The 14,020-nt window shown below is 50.4% G+C and overlaps 1 protein-coding gene across 1 annotated transcript in view; it reads left to right on the top strand.

Annotated features, from left to right (window-relative positions):
* The window catches only part of LOC105071175 (calmodulin-binding transcription activator 1), a 567,239-nt gene that overhangs the window by 35,505 nt on the left and 517,714 nt on the right, over positions 1-14,020 (top strand). The gene's annotated exons all lie outside the window — the stretch shown is intronic.

Genomic DNA, 14,020 nt, shown 5'->3' with positions numbered 1-14,020 from the left:
CAATTGGTTAGGAAATGTTCCCTGTTTTATATTCTGGAAGAATTTATGTTCAGTTAGTAATATTTCTTTTTAAAATTGTTTTGTGTATTCACCAATGGAGGCATCTGGGCCTGGAGTTTTCTTTGTGGGCAAACTTCAAACTACACATTTAATCTCTTTAATAGGTAAAGGTCTATTTATTTAAAAGGTAAAGGTCTATCTATTTCTTTGATACTTTGTGTCTTTTAAGGAATTGTTTATTTCATTCAAGTTATTGAATTCATTGTCATAAAATTATTATAGTATTCCCTTATTATACGTTTAATGTGTATAATGTCCATGGGACCTGTAGTGGGGTACTCCCTCATATACCTGATGTTGGTAATTTGTGTCTCTTTTCTCCGGATCGGTTTGTTTAGAGGTTTGCCAATTTTATTGATCTTCTCAAAAAGCCATTGATTTTTTTTTCTTGGCATCACTGTCCTGCACTGTCAGTATCTTAAAAGTGTTGTCTTATACATTACGTCCTTTTAAAAAATTTCTTAAGTTGGGAGGGTAAATGCAGTTCTTGTCACTTCATCATGGCTGACAGCAGAAGTGATCAATAATTTTTAAGGGTATAAAGGAGTTCCGAGGTAAGGAGTCTGGAGAATGGCTGCTCTCACAGGAGTATTGGTTGTTTAGTCTGAGGTCACTCCTCCCCATCCGTGCCTTTCAGTGGATGTTCCCTCCCCCACACTCTTGGTATTGCTGGACCTGGAGGCTGTATGGGTGTCTCCCCTGGTCCTCATTTTCACTCCCAGACCATTGTCATCCTATCTTCCCCGAAAACCCTCCTTCACCTTTGAAGCGCATGCCTTCAAGGTCTTATCATCCAATATCCTTTCTTCCTGCAGTTATTACAGATTCCCTGAGTGGCTGTCTCTCTCATTCCTTGAAGGTTTTAGGACCTGCTCACTGTCTCTTTCCAAAATCCCACTTTTAATAATTCTTGGTGATTTTTAATATCCTCATGGAGATATTCTCAAAACACAGGAGTATTGGTTACAATAAGTAATGCTCTCTGCTGTTACCAACAAACCTCAAAATCTCAGTTACTTAACCCAGTAAGTTATTTCTTGCTTATGTCAAGTCCATCACACTTCCTTGGTACTTACCTGAGAAAACCCCACGCCTGGTTAATTACAACTTTGTACCTTCTGAAAACTTGCATCCAAGCAGCCCAAAGAGTCTGGAGAAAAATATATATTGATGTTAACGGTTTCATTTAAAATTTGCAATCCGCCACCCCCCAGGCCCCAGTGCTACCTAGAGATGTGATACACTGCTCTGTTCACACCTGTGCAGAACATGTCCCAGCTTCTCCCCTCTCAAAAGCATCTCTTCCTCCTCCTCGGTCTCAGCTCCTGGCCTTGGTTCTTATTTCACTAAAAGAACAGAACAAATCAGAAGGGAATTTTGGCAGGCTCCCATCAGCCTGTCCACCTACCTACCTGTATCTACATCCATACGGGCAACCTTCCCTCCTGTTCCTGTGGATGGCCAGCCTGCACCGCCAGCCACAGCCAGCCTTCTGCTTGTGCGCCGATTCCATTCCACTCACCTACTCAGGGACGTTGTTCCTACAACCGTCCCCTCCCTATGGGATCATCCTTATCACCATAAAACAGCCTCTAGTCTCTCCTATCTTAAAAGAAAAAAAGTGCCTCCTTGCAGCTACCACAAGCTTCTGAAACTACTGAAACTTCCCTTGGCTTCGCTCTGCAGCAAAATGACTTGGATGGTCATCTTATTCCTTCTCTCCCAGTTCCTCTCCCCCGGCTCTCCCAGTCTCTTGTCCACTTCACTGGAAAAGCTCTCATTAAGGACACTGAATCCAGAGGTCAAGTTTCTGTCTTCACCTCACTGGCCTCTGACTAGCATTTAACATAACTGGTCACCTGTTCCTCATGAAACCACCCTTTCCCAGCTCTCTCCTTCTGCTCCTTTTCAGTATCCCTTGAGTGTCTCCTTATCTCCCCCAAGTCTCAGTGCTGGTGGGCCCAGGGCTCCGTCATCCCTGTCAGTGCTGGGGGGCCCAGGGCTCCGTTATCCCTGTTAGTGCTAGGGGGGCCCAGGGCTCTGTTATCACATGCTCCATGTCTCTGACCAAACACTCCCCAGCGACCTCATCCAGGTCCTTAGCTCTACACGCCATCTATATGCTGAATGACCCCAAGTTTATAATTCTAGCCCTGACCGTCCCATGAACTTCAGACTTCTCTGTTTGCTTGGATGTCATATAGGCGTTTCACACTTAAAATGTTTGAAACAAGACTCAATTTATCACCTAAAATGCTCACACCCTGATCTTTCTCATCACAGAAAATGGCAACTCCAACTTGCCCTAATGCCTGTGAGTCATCTTTGACTCTGTCTTCTCTCTCTTCCTGCATCCAATCCAAGCCAGATTCTGTTGGCTCTACCTTCAGAATCGCTGCTGAATCCATTGACATCTTCAACACCCTCACTACTTTCATTGCCATCTACACCACCCACATCTTTCTCATGTACCACCCCTAGAGCCCTCTTTCAGGGTTTCCTTTTAAAAGGAAATTCAATCATGTCACCCCATTGCTCAAAAGCCCCCAGTGGCTCCTGTCCTACCCAAGGACACAAAGTCCTGCTGGATCTGGCTCTTGCCAGTGTTGCAACCTCATCTCTTGGTCCCCAGGTCTGCTCCAGCCACGTTGCCTAAATGCACATTCCTGCCTCAGAGCTTTTGCACATTCTATTCCTCTGCTTGGAATGCACTCTCCCTGGATGGCCTCATATCCCTCACTTGTCTCAAGTGTCCCCTTCTCAAGGAAGCTCTCCTTGTCCACCCCCATCCCTTCTCTCAGGCTCCTTTCTCTCCTACCACCTGGCATTACACTGGTTACTGTCTGTGTCCCCTGCTTGGGCACAAGGGGCAGGCACTCCGACCCCCTTATCCACTGCGCTCCCTGGTGCCTAGACCAGAGTCCACTCATGATGGAGATTCAGCAGATATTTTTAAAAGTGAATAAATTTCAATCCAGATCCTAAATTAATAAACATAAAAATCCCATGCCCTCCTTTAATATGAATTTAAATTTCAGAAATTAAATATGATGACCAAAAAGAAATAAAATCACTTAAAACTTGAATGTGCATTTTTATCATTAATAACTATTATAAAAAATTTATGCTAATTTTTAAAGATTCAAACTGTACAGAAATGCATAATAAAAAGTGAAAGATGGCCCCTTTCACATTTTTCTCCCATCTCTCTTTCTCGCCGTCACACTTCCCACAGTGGTACACCTCTGCTGACAGTTCTGTGCATAGCATTTCTCTCTAAAGATAATACACACTCACACAGCCATTTAAAAAAATGGTATCTTGTTCTGTACTATAGAGTTCACCTTTTTCTTTCCGCTGAAAAATATACCAAAGATATTTTTCTGTGCGGGTGCCTCTGCATCTTTGGTGACTAGTGGGACACCTGGGGACTCGATTTGCTCCTCCCCCCTCCCTCCAGCCTGGATTCTCTGACTCAAGGGTGACTGTTCCCGCTTCAGAAGCTCCGGGCACGGTGCCCCGTCATGATTCTGCTGCCTTCTCTCTGCCTGGAGCGTTGCTACTTCTGTGTCTAATTCATTAGATTACAGATTCCTTAGGGACCAGGAAGTGTGTCTCTTTTGTGGTTTTGTGTCTTCCATAGTTGTGGGATGCTTTTTGGATGGATGGATGGATAAGGGAAAAAAATGAAAAGACCAACTTATCTTCATTTTTTGAACCCTGACTAAGCGATACCTCAAAACGCTTCAGAGCGTCAGCTGTGCAGGTCTGCTGGCCGGGGCAGGAGCTTTCGTCCATAGCCTGTCAGGTGCAGCTGCTGCCTTGCTCAGCCACGAGCTAGCTTCGGCATTTTCTTTTTTAACACAAATAACAACGGAAACAGTAACAGCAGTAAAACTTCCGGGGACCACTACCTGAGTGTTCTGTCTGTGGGGGCCGGTGCTTACGTGCTTTCTGTCCGTTGTCTTCTTTAATTTCCCAGCGACCTATATGAATCAGATACTATTATTATTTTCACTCTGTAGCGGGGAGGGCAAGGAAGTGCTGGAGAACACACAGCCGGCTCAGGGCAGGGCCGGGCCTCAGAGCCGGCTGCCTGATCCACAGCCCAGCTTCGTAAGCCCAACCTTGCGCTTCTCTGATGAGAACCAGGTTTGCGTGGAATTGTTTCTTCCCGTTGGAACTGGTTGCACTTTTTAATTGCAGAAAGCACCCAACTTGTGATGAATGGATCAATATGGCCAACTTCCCCACTCCCCAGCCCAGAAACCTTTCATTTGCATATAAAACTAGTCGTGGAAAGTCTCTCTCCAGAGTAACTCTCTCCCAACATCCTCTCCCCACCAAAAAGTGAACAAAACAGAACCTTACACGGCTTTGGAGGGTCAGCCCTGGCTCCCTGACTGCTTAATTTCTTTGGCGGCTTCTTGTTTAGCAAAGAGAAGATGAATTCTCACCCAGGAGAATAAACATTTAGGTCCCAAGCGGTTTGTTATGTAAGCAGTAAACGCTTCGGACAGAATCATCAACTGTCTGTCAAACTCCGCGTTCTACAAAACCTAGTTTAAAAAAAAAAAAAAGCTGTCTGCGGAGATTTTGTTAAAGTTCCACTTGGTTAGTGTGCTTGCAATGCACACTGTAACAAAGCTTTAATATAATTAAATTTTAAATTCCATGTAGAATCTAGTGGGTAGGCAGATGTACCGGTATGTTAAACTTTATGTTGCTTGAAAATGGTTTTCAAGTACATCAGAGGGAGCCCATCCAACTGTAAAATTATCTGCTATATGATGCCGCATCACAGCTCTGATCTTTTTCTTTTAATTAAAAATGTACCTTAAAGTTGCACCATCCCCACTCGCTGCTACCTCTTCGCCTCTCTCTTAAAATGTACCGGTAGAAGATGAAGGGGCATGACTGTTCTGTGAGCCTTTGGGGTGTTTGTGCAGGAAATCACTTTGCAATTAAATATTAATTTTTGTGGCTCTTCAGCTGGGCTTGGGTCCTCTCCAGGCCAAAGGGCAGCCCCTCAAGTATCTGGGTTGGTCACACCTTCCCAGAAACGGTTCCAGAAATGAAGAGGGTGACGGGACCCTGGGAAGGCAGAGGGACATCACCTGCAGGCTCTTCCTGACCCGGCCCAGTGTGGCTCAGGTGTCTGCCCTCAGACTGGCACGGACAGGATCCTTTGCTTGTGTTTCCCCCCCAGATCTTTTTTTTTTTAACTGACTTTCTGGTCTCTGATTTTGGGGGGAAGGATCATTAGCCCTTTAATGTAATGTTTCATTCTCTGTTAAAATAGAGAGCGCTGGCAGGCAGTGGTTCCTCGCCAGTCACTGACCCCTGGCTGAGGCTCAAGTCCTCAGGTCCTTTGTGAAAAATCATGAAGACAGGGGATATGGGTGCCTAGGCAGTGGCCTTTGCAGGGAGGAGAGGACAGAGGACACAGAGGGCAGACTGGGCACTGGGGCCCTCCCCGAGCCTGGCTCTGGCTGGGGCTGATTAACAGCTGTAAACACATTCAGTGTTACTTTTTAAATGAGATCAATCTCAGAACGCATCTATGACAGAGCCTGGCACACGGCACACGCTGCTAAATAAATATTGGTTATTATTGAGATGATGAATATTTTATTGTTCTAATTATAATCAGATCCTGGAAGGCCCTCTTTAGGATCTTTCTGGAAGCTGCCCAAGGGTAGAAGGAAGGGAAACAAGCCATTCCTTACATGGCCCTGAGGACCTGTCGGCCCTCAGATGTGGACGGCAACTGAGGGGACGTCACCCGGCCCCGTGCTTTCAGGACAGGAGACAAGTGCTCTGGGCGGAGAAGGGACGCCCCCAGTGCACACAGTGAGCCGCGGTGGGGCGGGGTCCCTGACGTCCCCTGTTCTTCCCTCTGGCTTGCCTGCTTCCCCTTAGCTTCCTTTGTACCAAGAAGAGCCCGGGAAAAGGTGCTCAGTTACTTTGCTGGCATGATGCCTGGGGACCCCTGCTGTCATGGAGAGCCCTGCCCACTGCCACCCTTCTCCCAGGCTGTGGGCAGGACTGCTGACCGCAGAGGGCTTCTCGAACGGTAAAGAATCTTCCTATTCAACAGCAGCCACTCTACTCTCTCACAGCCCCGCTGGGCGTCCGGTGCCGTCCGCACCCCCGCCAGGTGGTGCCGCGTCCTTCCCCTGCTCCGGGTGGAACATGGTGCTGATGATGCTCTTTGAAAGCAGTGGTCCAGCCCTCTAGACACACAGGGTGTTTGCGGGAGGTTCGCTGGAGGTTTGCAGGAGGGGATCAGATTGTGGGAGAAAAAGGCTTCTGCTTGGAGCTCAGCCTGAAGTGACTTGCTCAGGGGGCCCAGGGGCCCCAGGCGTCCTCTCCCTCCAGGGACTAGCAGTTGGTGGCCTGGGAAACAGCCTGCACGTGTATGAATCTAGGGCAGGTGGTGTGAGGCATCGCCTGTAACCCCAGGCCAAATTGTGTTGTGGATGCTTCCAGAAGCAGCCTGGCTTCCTGGAGGAGGTCGAGCCTGAGGTCAGGGTGGGAGAGGCCCAGGAAGGCTGATGGTGGGTGGGCATGCCTGTTCAGGGTGGTATCCCAGCCTCACGCAGGGCACTGGGAACTGGGAGTGAGGCAGACAGTGATGGAGGAGGAAGATGACAGACGGGCTGTTAATGGACAAGTGATACTGTTTGAGTTTCAGTGACAGGCTCATGTCTCACTTTGAGTCAGGACCATGCACGGTCAGGATGGGACGTGGTGGGGGCGGCCTCCTGGCTCCTCTCATGCTCACTGTCACTTCGATCAGGGTGCTGTGTTGTTACCCTTGTCAAGAGGGGGCAGAGATCCCCGGTAGGGAGGTGGATGACTTTAGGGAGACAGCATGATGAAGGCCGGCAGTGTGCGGTGATGGGAAGAGGGTCTGGGGCCAGCGCGGCCTGTGATCCCGGGTGGGTGACGTCACCTCCCTGGGCCTCGAGTTCCTTCCCTGACCAGCAGGTTTTCCAGGTGCTTTCAGGCTGCAAGTGTCCATTCTGACCCGGTGTTTTCATATCTGCTCTGGTCTTGGTTTCCCAGTCTAAGATCCACTTGGTGGACTGGACTTGGACCTCTCCCTGTCAAGGCGACCGCACAGGAAGACAGGCTGCTGATCTATGTGCTGACCCTTCCAGAGGCTTCCATGTAGAAAAGGGCCCGGGGTGCTGGCTCTGAGGGTCCACACCTTCCAGGTGGGAGCTGGGCCAAGTCTCAGACCCGCTCCAGGGAGGGGTGTTGGTGGTGGCCGAGCCCCTGGATGGTCAGACATGGTGCCCAGGCATCGGTCTCCATTCTAATCGGTTGTTACATATTTTGAATATCCATCCCATCCTCAAGGATTTGTCACCGCGAGAAGCAGAAACCTTCCTGGAGACATCTCTGGATGTTGCAGAGCTAGCATTGTTGTGAGCCACTTCAGATGTGCGTGAAGCCAAAGTTAACTGCACTCAGCGCACCTCATCCCGCCCCTCAGTGCCAGCGGCCGGCTTCCTCCTGTCTGTGGAGGGAGCCGGCTTTTCTGGTCTGATTATTTTTCTGGTCAATGTGGGATTTCCTACTGGCGCCTTAGGGGGAGCTTTCCTGTTACCACCTATGAAGGGAGGTGTCAGCCCGTTTCCATGGCAACAACCCACATCCACAGCTGACACTGAAGCTTTTCCCAAAGGAAGCAAGATGCTTCCTCCTCACCTTTCCCTAGGAGTCCTCACGGGGCAGTTACTGCACATCCCTAAATGTGGGTGACCCCAGCTGTAAGGCAACACCCCTTGTTCTCATGGCAGAATTAAAAAACACATTTTTGGTTAACTTGAAATATTGACTTTTAGGGGTTTAGATGAAGTAGTCAGATGTCAACTTACACTACTCATTGTACTAATTTAATTGTACGGACATGCAGAAAGTCAGACGTGTATTAACTAAGTTATTTGTAGAAATGTGGCTTTTTTCTAGTCTGACATTTTATGAAATAGTTTTTATTTGTATTCTTCTTGTGCACGTTGTCATTGGTGGAACCACTTGGCAAGCTGTTGGACACAGGACATTTTGACCCTCTGTGGATTGAGATACACTGTGTTTTGAATCTAGGTATGATGGAGACCGGAAATTGTATCCCACGAGTCTTAGCTCAGGCTGCCGTGTGACATACAGTAGACCGCGTGGCTTAAACAACAGAGGTTTATTTCTCACAGTTCTGGGAGGGAGCTGGAAGCGTCAGGCTCTGATGAGAGCTCTCTTCCTGGCTTGCAGACAGCTGCCTCCTTGCTGAGTGCTCAATGAGTTCTTGGAAGAAAGATCTCTCTCTCCCTCTTCTTACAAGGCCAAGGACCCTAACCTCACAACCTCATTTAACTTAATTACCTGCTCAAAGCCCTGTCTCCACATATACTCACACTGGGGGTTAGAGCTTCAAGATACAAATTTTAGGGGGACACAATTCAGTCTGTGGCGTCATGTCACAAGGCTCATTCTATATACCATTAGGCAGGGTTTTAAAATTTGCTTTGTAGGTGTATGTTTGTGATCTCCGTATGGTCAGGACTTACTCCTGTTTCAAGCTCTTTGCAAGGCTTGTGACAGACATCAGAGCTTGCATTGTGAGGCTGGAACACTCAGAGTCATTACTAAAGCTGTGTCAAGTTTATTTGCCTCCTTTTATCAGTTCTGTCGGGTAACCCCTAAAAGCATCCCAAATTAGTACTGATGAGGTCTCAGCTAATGTGTCTTCGCCATACAGTGTCTTATTATTCAAAGCAGAGCAGTTGAGACTGTCCCCCATGATTGGAACAACTGTAAGAAGTCAGCAACGAGTTGGACATTTGTCCCTCCCAATAAGCCATGTTATTCTCTCATCTCACAGATGCAGAAGGAGATGCGGGCAGGTCAAGTCACCGGCTCACATTTGAACCTGGATGGCTTGTCTTTCTCCCAGAGCTGTCTCTGTTTTTGCTGCATCACTAGGCTCCAGGGACAAGTAACAGGAGGGAAGAGAGGTCCAAGACACGGCCGAGATTTTTCAGCAGAGAGAGTCCTGTGTCCAGGACCTTTCCCACTGCAACTCCTGAAACTCCACATTAACCCCAAGAGCCGGAGGTGCCTCCTCTCTTCCGCGGCCACCCCTTGAGGTCTGGCCTTCCTCCTTCCTGGGCTGGGACAGTGAGGATGCCCCCTCAGCTGCTCCTGGCTTCTGAGGGACTCCAGGTCCCTCTTCATCTCGCCTTAAATAAGGGTTTTAGTGGGCTGCCAGCTTATTCATCTATTGTATTTATGGAAACCACTAAAGACTTCAAAAGAGGGTTTAATTCAATGTGAGGTTCTATCTTTGAAGAAATTTGTTTAATAGTGCAGGGAAAATTGGGCTTTTAATACCAGAGGAGCAGAGATGCTCTGTAACTTGAAGAGTAAATGGAAATAGAGATGAGAAGGAGCAGTGAAGCCACTGGGCTTGGAGGAGGGCGATTCAGGGACGTGGTGGAGCCGAGCCCTGGTGAAGCCCCCTCAGGCCCACGGTGGTCCTAGGGGAGGAAGGACACAGGAAATGGCAGCTGAGCATCCAGTGGCCCTGGCTGGTGGCCGGACCCGGAGCTTGGGCTGACAGGACGGAGCAGTGTTAACCTATGAGCCTGTGAGCCCCCGGGGGCCAGGACGGTGCAGCCACCGGGCCACCTGAGGTGCCATGGTCTGCGCACAGTCAGCTGCTTAACGGCGGCTTCCTGGCTGGGTGGATGGAGCCTTTGCCTGCGCACGGGGCGAGGCTGCCTTTGAGGGAGATGCAGGGCTGGGGGTTCTTCCAGTGAAGAGGAAAGAGCTCTGGACTAGGACAGTCCTGGGTTCAGCCGCCTTCTGCTGTTCACGAGCTGTGTGACCTCTGGCCCGCTCGCGAATCGCCCTGAATGTCGGTCTTCTCGGCAGAGAGGGTGTGCACCCTCTCTCGGTGCTGCTGCGGGGGTGAGTCATCGCCTCCACCTACCGAGCACTTGCCCGTGCCTGGTGCTGCGCCGAGTGCTTGAACTGGGTCCTCGTCTTCAACGAGACACTGTTTCTAAAGGCCCAGCGGGGATCTTACCTGGGGACCCGCAGTCATGGCAGTTCCTTCTTCCCTGCCCTTAGACCTGGGCAGCAGGTTACTCCAGAAGTGGTCCAGGGGCCCCGCGTCCCGCCGAGGTGCCTGCCCCATGCACCAAGGCTTGGCAGGCCCTCAGCCCCCAGCTCTCACCAGTGCGTCCCTGCCTTGGCCATCTTCACAGGGAGGAAGCACGGATGAAAGAAGTGGAGAGATAAGAACGCGCAGGAAGGTTATCTTTCAATTAAGAAAGGCAGTAATTCTTCCTGTCAGGACTCTCGTCTAGGAATATCATCGCACCGGGTTGATGAGAAGGAACTCCGCTGGACTTCTGCACAGTGTGAGCGCTGCTGAGCCGGGCCCCCACCCGGCGCTGCTTCCCCTCCACGCGGGAAGCCCACTGCTTCCTGAAGGCTCCTCCCGGAGGGAGCTCGGAGCAGGTCCCGGAGACCCGTCCCTGCAGAGTGAAGGCTTGTCCTGCCCGGGTCTGCGTCCTCAGGGGGCCGCTGCGGGGAGGGGCAGGGGCAGGGCACGCGGGGGCATCCCTCCCCCCCACGCGCACAGGTGCGCCTTCTCCTGCTTTGCTGGGCTCCTAGCAGGGACCTGGGGGCTTCCACGTCTCAATCCTGCTTCTTTCCCTACTTGTTGAAAAATTAAGACATCACTATTTTAGAGCAGATTTAGCTTCACTGCAGAAGTAAAGGGAAGGTATAAAGATTCCCATATCCCCTCTGCCATCGCAAACTCACAGCCTCCTCCATTATCCTCACCCTCACTGGAGCGGGGCCTTTGTTAGAACCGAGGAACCTGCACTGACACCTAATCGCCCGAAGCCCGTAGCTCACACCAGATTCACTCTCTGTGTTGGGTGTTCCGTGGGTTTGGCCACACGTGAAATGACGTGTATCCATCACTGTTGTGCCATGCCCTAAATGTCCTCTCTGCTCGGCCTGTTAATCCCCCCGGTCCCTGCAACCCCCTAGAAACCACCGATCTTTTCACTGACTCCATAGTTCTGCCTTTTCTAGAACGTCACACAGTTGAAATCATATAGTACGTAGCCTTTTCAGATTGAGTTCTTTCACTGAGTAATGTGTGTTGAAGCTTCCTCCGTGTCTTGCCATGGCTTAACCGCTGGTTCCTTTTCAGCACTGCATAGCGCCCCACTTTTCGGACGCGCCGCAGTGTACTTATTCATTCGCCCACTGAAGGACACCTTGGTTGCTTCCAAATTTTGGCAATTACGAATATTGCTGCTAAAAATACCCATGTGCAAGGTTTTTGTGTGGACGCAAATTTTTAACTCCGTTGAGTAAATACCTAGGACTCTGATTTCTGGATCATATGGTATGAGTATGTCTAGTTTTGTACAAAAATGCCAAACCATCTTCCGGAGTGGCTCTACCATGTTGTGTTCCCACCAGCCGTGAATGGGAATTCCCGCTGCTCCACATCCCACCAGCATCTGGTGTTGTCAGTGGTCTGGATTTTGGCCATTCTCATAGGTGCATGGGGGCTTCTTATGGTTGTTTGAGTTTGCATTTCCCTGCTGACTTATGAGTGGAGCATCTTGCGTGCACTTGCTGTCTTCATGTCTTCTCTAGTGATGTGTTTCCCTGCCTTTTCAGCTCCCCTCCCATAGGCTGGCACCAGCATTCACCACCGGGCATCTTTACCCATCAGAGCGTGGAGTGGGTCCAATCCCAGCTTTGCCCATTTCTGGGTATACAACCAGGGTTCTCCTTTTCAAGTTTAGGATGCAGCCAGCCTGCCCATTCAGTCCTGGAGTACCCAGGAGTCCAGTGTGTCCCCTACCCACCAGGCTCTAGGTCCTCCCTCCTTTATCTGGGGGCGGCTGGGGCCTCTGAGCATGGCTGCTGCTTTCCAGTGCACTGAGAAGGTGGCCCCTGCACGGCTGCCCTATGAGTGCCACCCTCTTGCCTGTCCCACCGTCAGGATGTCTGTTTACTTGCTTCTCTGCCCAGCTTGACTGAGGGTCCCTGTGGTCAGAGCCTGGCTTGCTTGTTCCTAGGCCCCAGCATCAGCACAGACAAGGGCACAGAAATGCTGTTGCCTTGTTGGCAGATGCTAGAGGACATGTGTGCCCGGTGCAGTGGGGCCCTCCCACCCTGCGGACCCGCGTCTGAGGAATAGGGTGGAGGGAAGTGGCCTGGGCTGTCGGGCACTTCAGCCAGTGACCTGGCACCTTCACATGATGCTCTCCCCACCAGCTGCCCAGAGGCTGGGATGTGGCAGTGGTGGGGGCAGGGGCTCCTCTGGTGACTTGTGGGCGAACCAGGGGTCCCAGATGCCTTCCTTCTGGGCTCAGAAGGGGGCAGGGGGCGCTTCTCCCTGGAGGAGGGGAGCGTGTGTGTCTAAGCACATGACCTTTGTTTCTGAGCTGCAGAAGTGTCTCTGACAGGGCAAACAGCGGCTCAGCAGCTGGAACCAGGCAGAACTTGACTGTGGAAACAGCTCCTGAGACCCAGGGGCCTCGCACCTAAGGGAATTCGCTCATTTTCTGCCTCTCTATTGTGATCGAATGTAGCAAGAGATGTGCTTTCCCTTCTAGAGCCTTCAGTTGTAGAAATACCAACTTCAGTCCAGGTGATAGTTTGGTTACTTAACTGCTGTGTGGTCTTGGGTCAGTTCCTTAACCTCTCTGAGCCTAGGATAATAACATTCATCTCCTAGGGCTGATCTAAGGATCAAATGAGTTAATGTCTGTGAAAGCAGAGTGTCAGTAATGTGAGTTACTTCTTGTTTGAGTCTGAAAACTGGGCTAGATTCCCTGGCTGGTCCCAGATGCCCACTGAGAACAGGAGACCACACTGGGTGCAGTGTTCTCTGTGGATGGCAGGACCGTGCTCCGTACAGTGTGAAGACACAGGTTCTTTGGGGATCGAATACTGGCATGTGCAAAAGGGCAGGGCATGGAGCCCTGAGCCGGGGCAGGGCTCATTCCTTCTGGATGCTCTGAGGGAAAGGAAAGGATCTGGGTCCTGTTTGGACATAAAAGTGGGAAGTTTGTTCCTCTCCCGATATGGCGGCTGCCGGCTGGTGCTGCAGGCGGGCTTAGAAAGCATTTCATTTCGCCCGAGCGAAGAAAGCAGGCGTTGTGTGCTGTTCATATATTGATTGACTCATCAAATGATCTGCCTTCGCTGTCGGCATTTGTTTACAGGGTGAAAATTAATGCCACAGATGTTTACTGTATAATAGGATTTGAAATCTGTTGGGGGGAGGGTGTGGGGGTAGCCACTGTTGAAACCATTGGGCCAAGAATGAGAAAAACACTTTTGCATAAAGGAGGATTTGGTTCACTAAGTAACACATGGTGCTCGCTGTCAAATGCTAACAAGAAACACGGGTCTTCTCTCCCTTCTGGCCAGTGTTCGCTCGCCCGTCTGTCTCCTTGGCTTTCCGCTGCCCTGTGCTTTGATGGGGCACCTTCTAAAGTGTTTTCATTATTGAGAGCACTTCTTCTGAAAGGAAGCACCCAGCTTAATTATTCATCATTAGCACCGATGCCGGCCTGGGTCCACCTGCTCCCTTCCCGTTCTTCTCTTTACAGCGGGCAGCCCTGTTGCCTAGGAAGCCTGCCTGGTTCTTGGATGGGGTGGGGGGGAGATCCTCCTGGTGACTCCTGTCTTGACTCTGGCCGTGTCCCTGCTGTCCACTGCTCGGACAGATCTCAGGATGTTACCGTCCTCCAGGATGTAGCTCCTCTTTCTTGCCAGAGCCTCTAAGCCAAGCAACAGAGACAGCCACGGAGGCATAGCCGATTCCTGGCCATGTCCAGGGCATTTTCTCAGGGGTCAAGACAGACAGGGACCTCCGTGTTTCTCCCTGGTGCCTCCTCCACTTCCT

This window comes from Camelus bactrianus, chromosome 13, assembly GCF_048773025.1.
Source record: "Camelus bactrianus isolate YW-2024 breed Bactrian camel chromosome 13, ASM4877302v1, whole genome shotgun sequence".
Classification (NCBI taxonomy): Eukaryota; Metazoa; Chordata; class Mammalia; order Artiodactyla; family Camelidae; genus Camelus; species Camelus bactrianus.
This window is presented reverse-complemented; position numbering and strand designations above follow the sequence as displayed.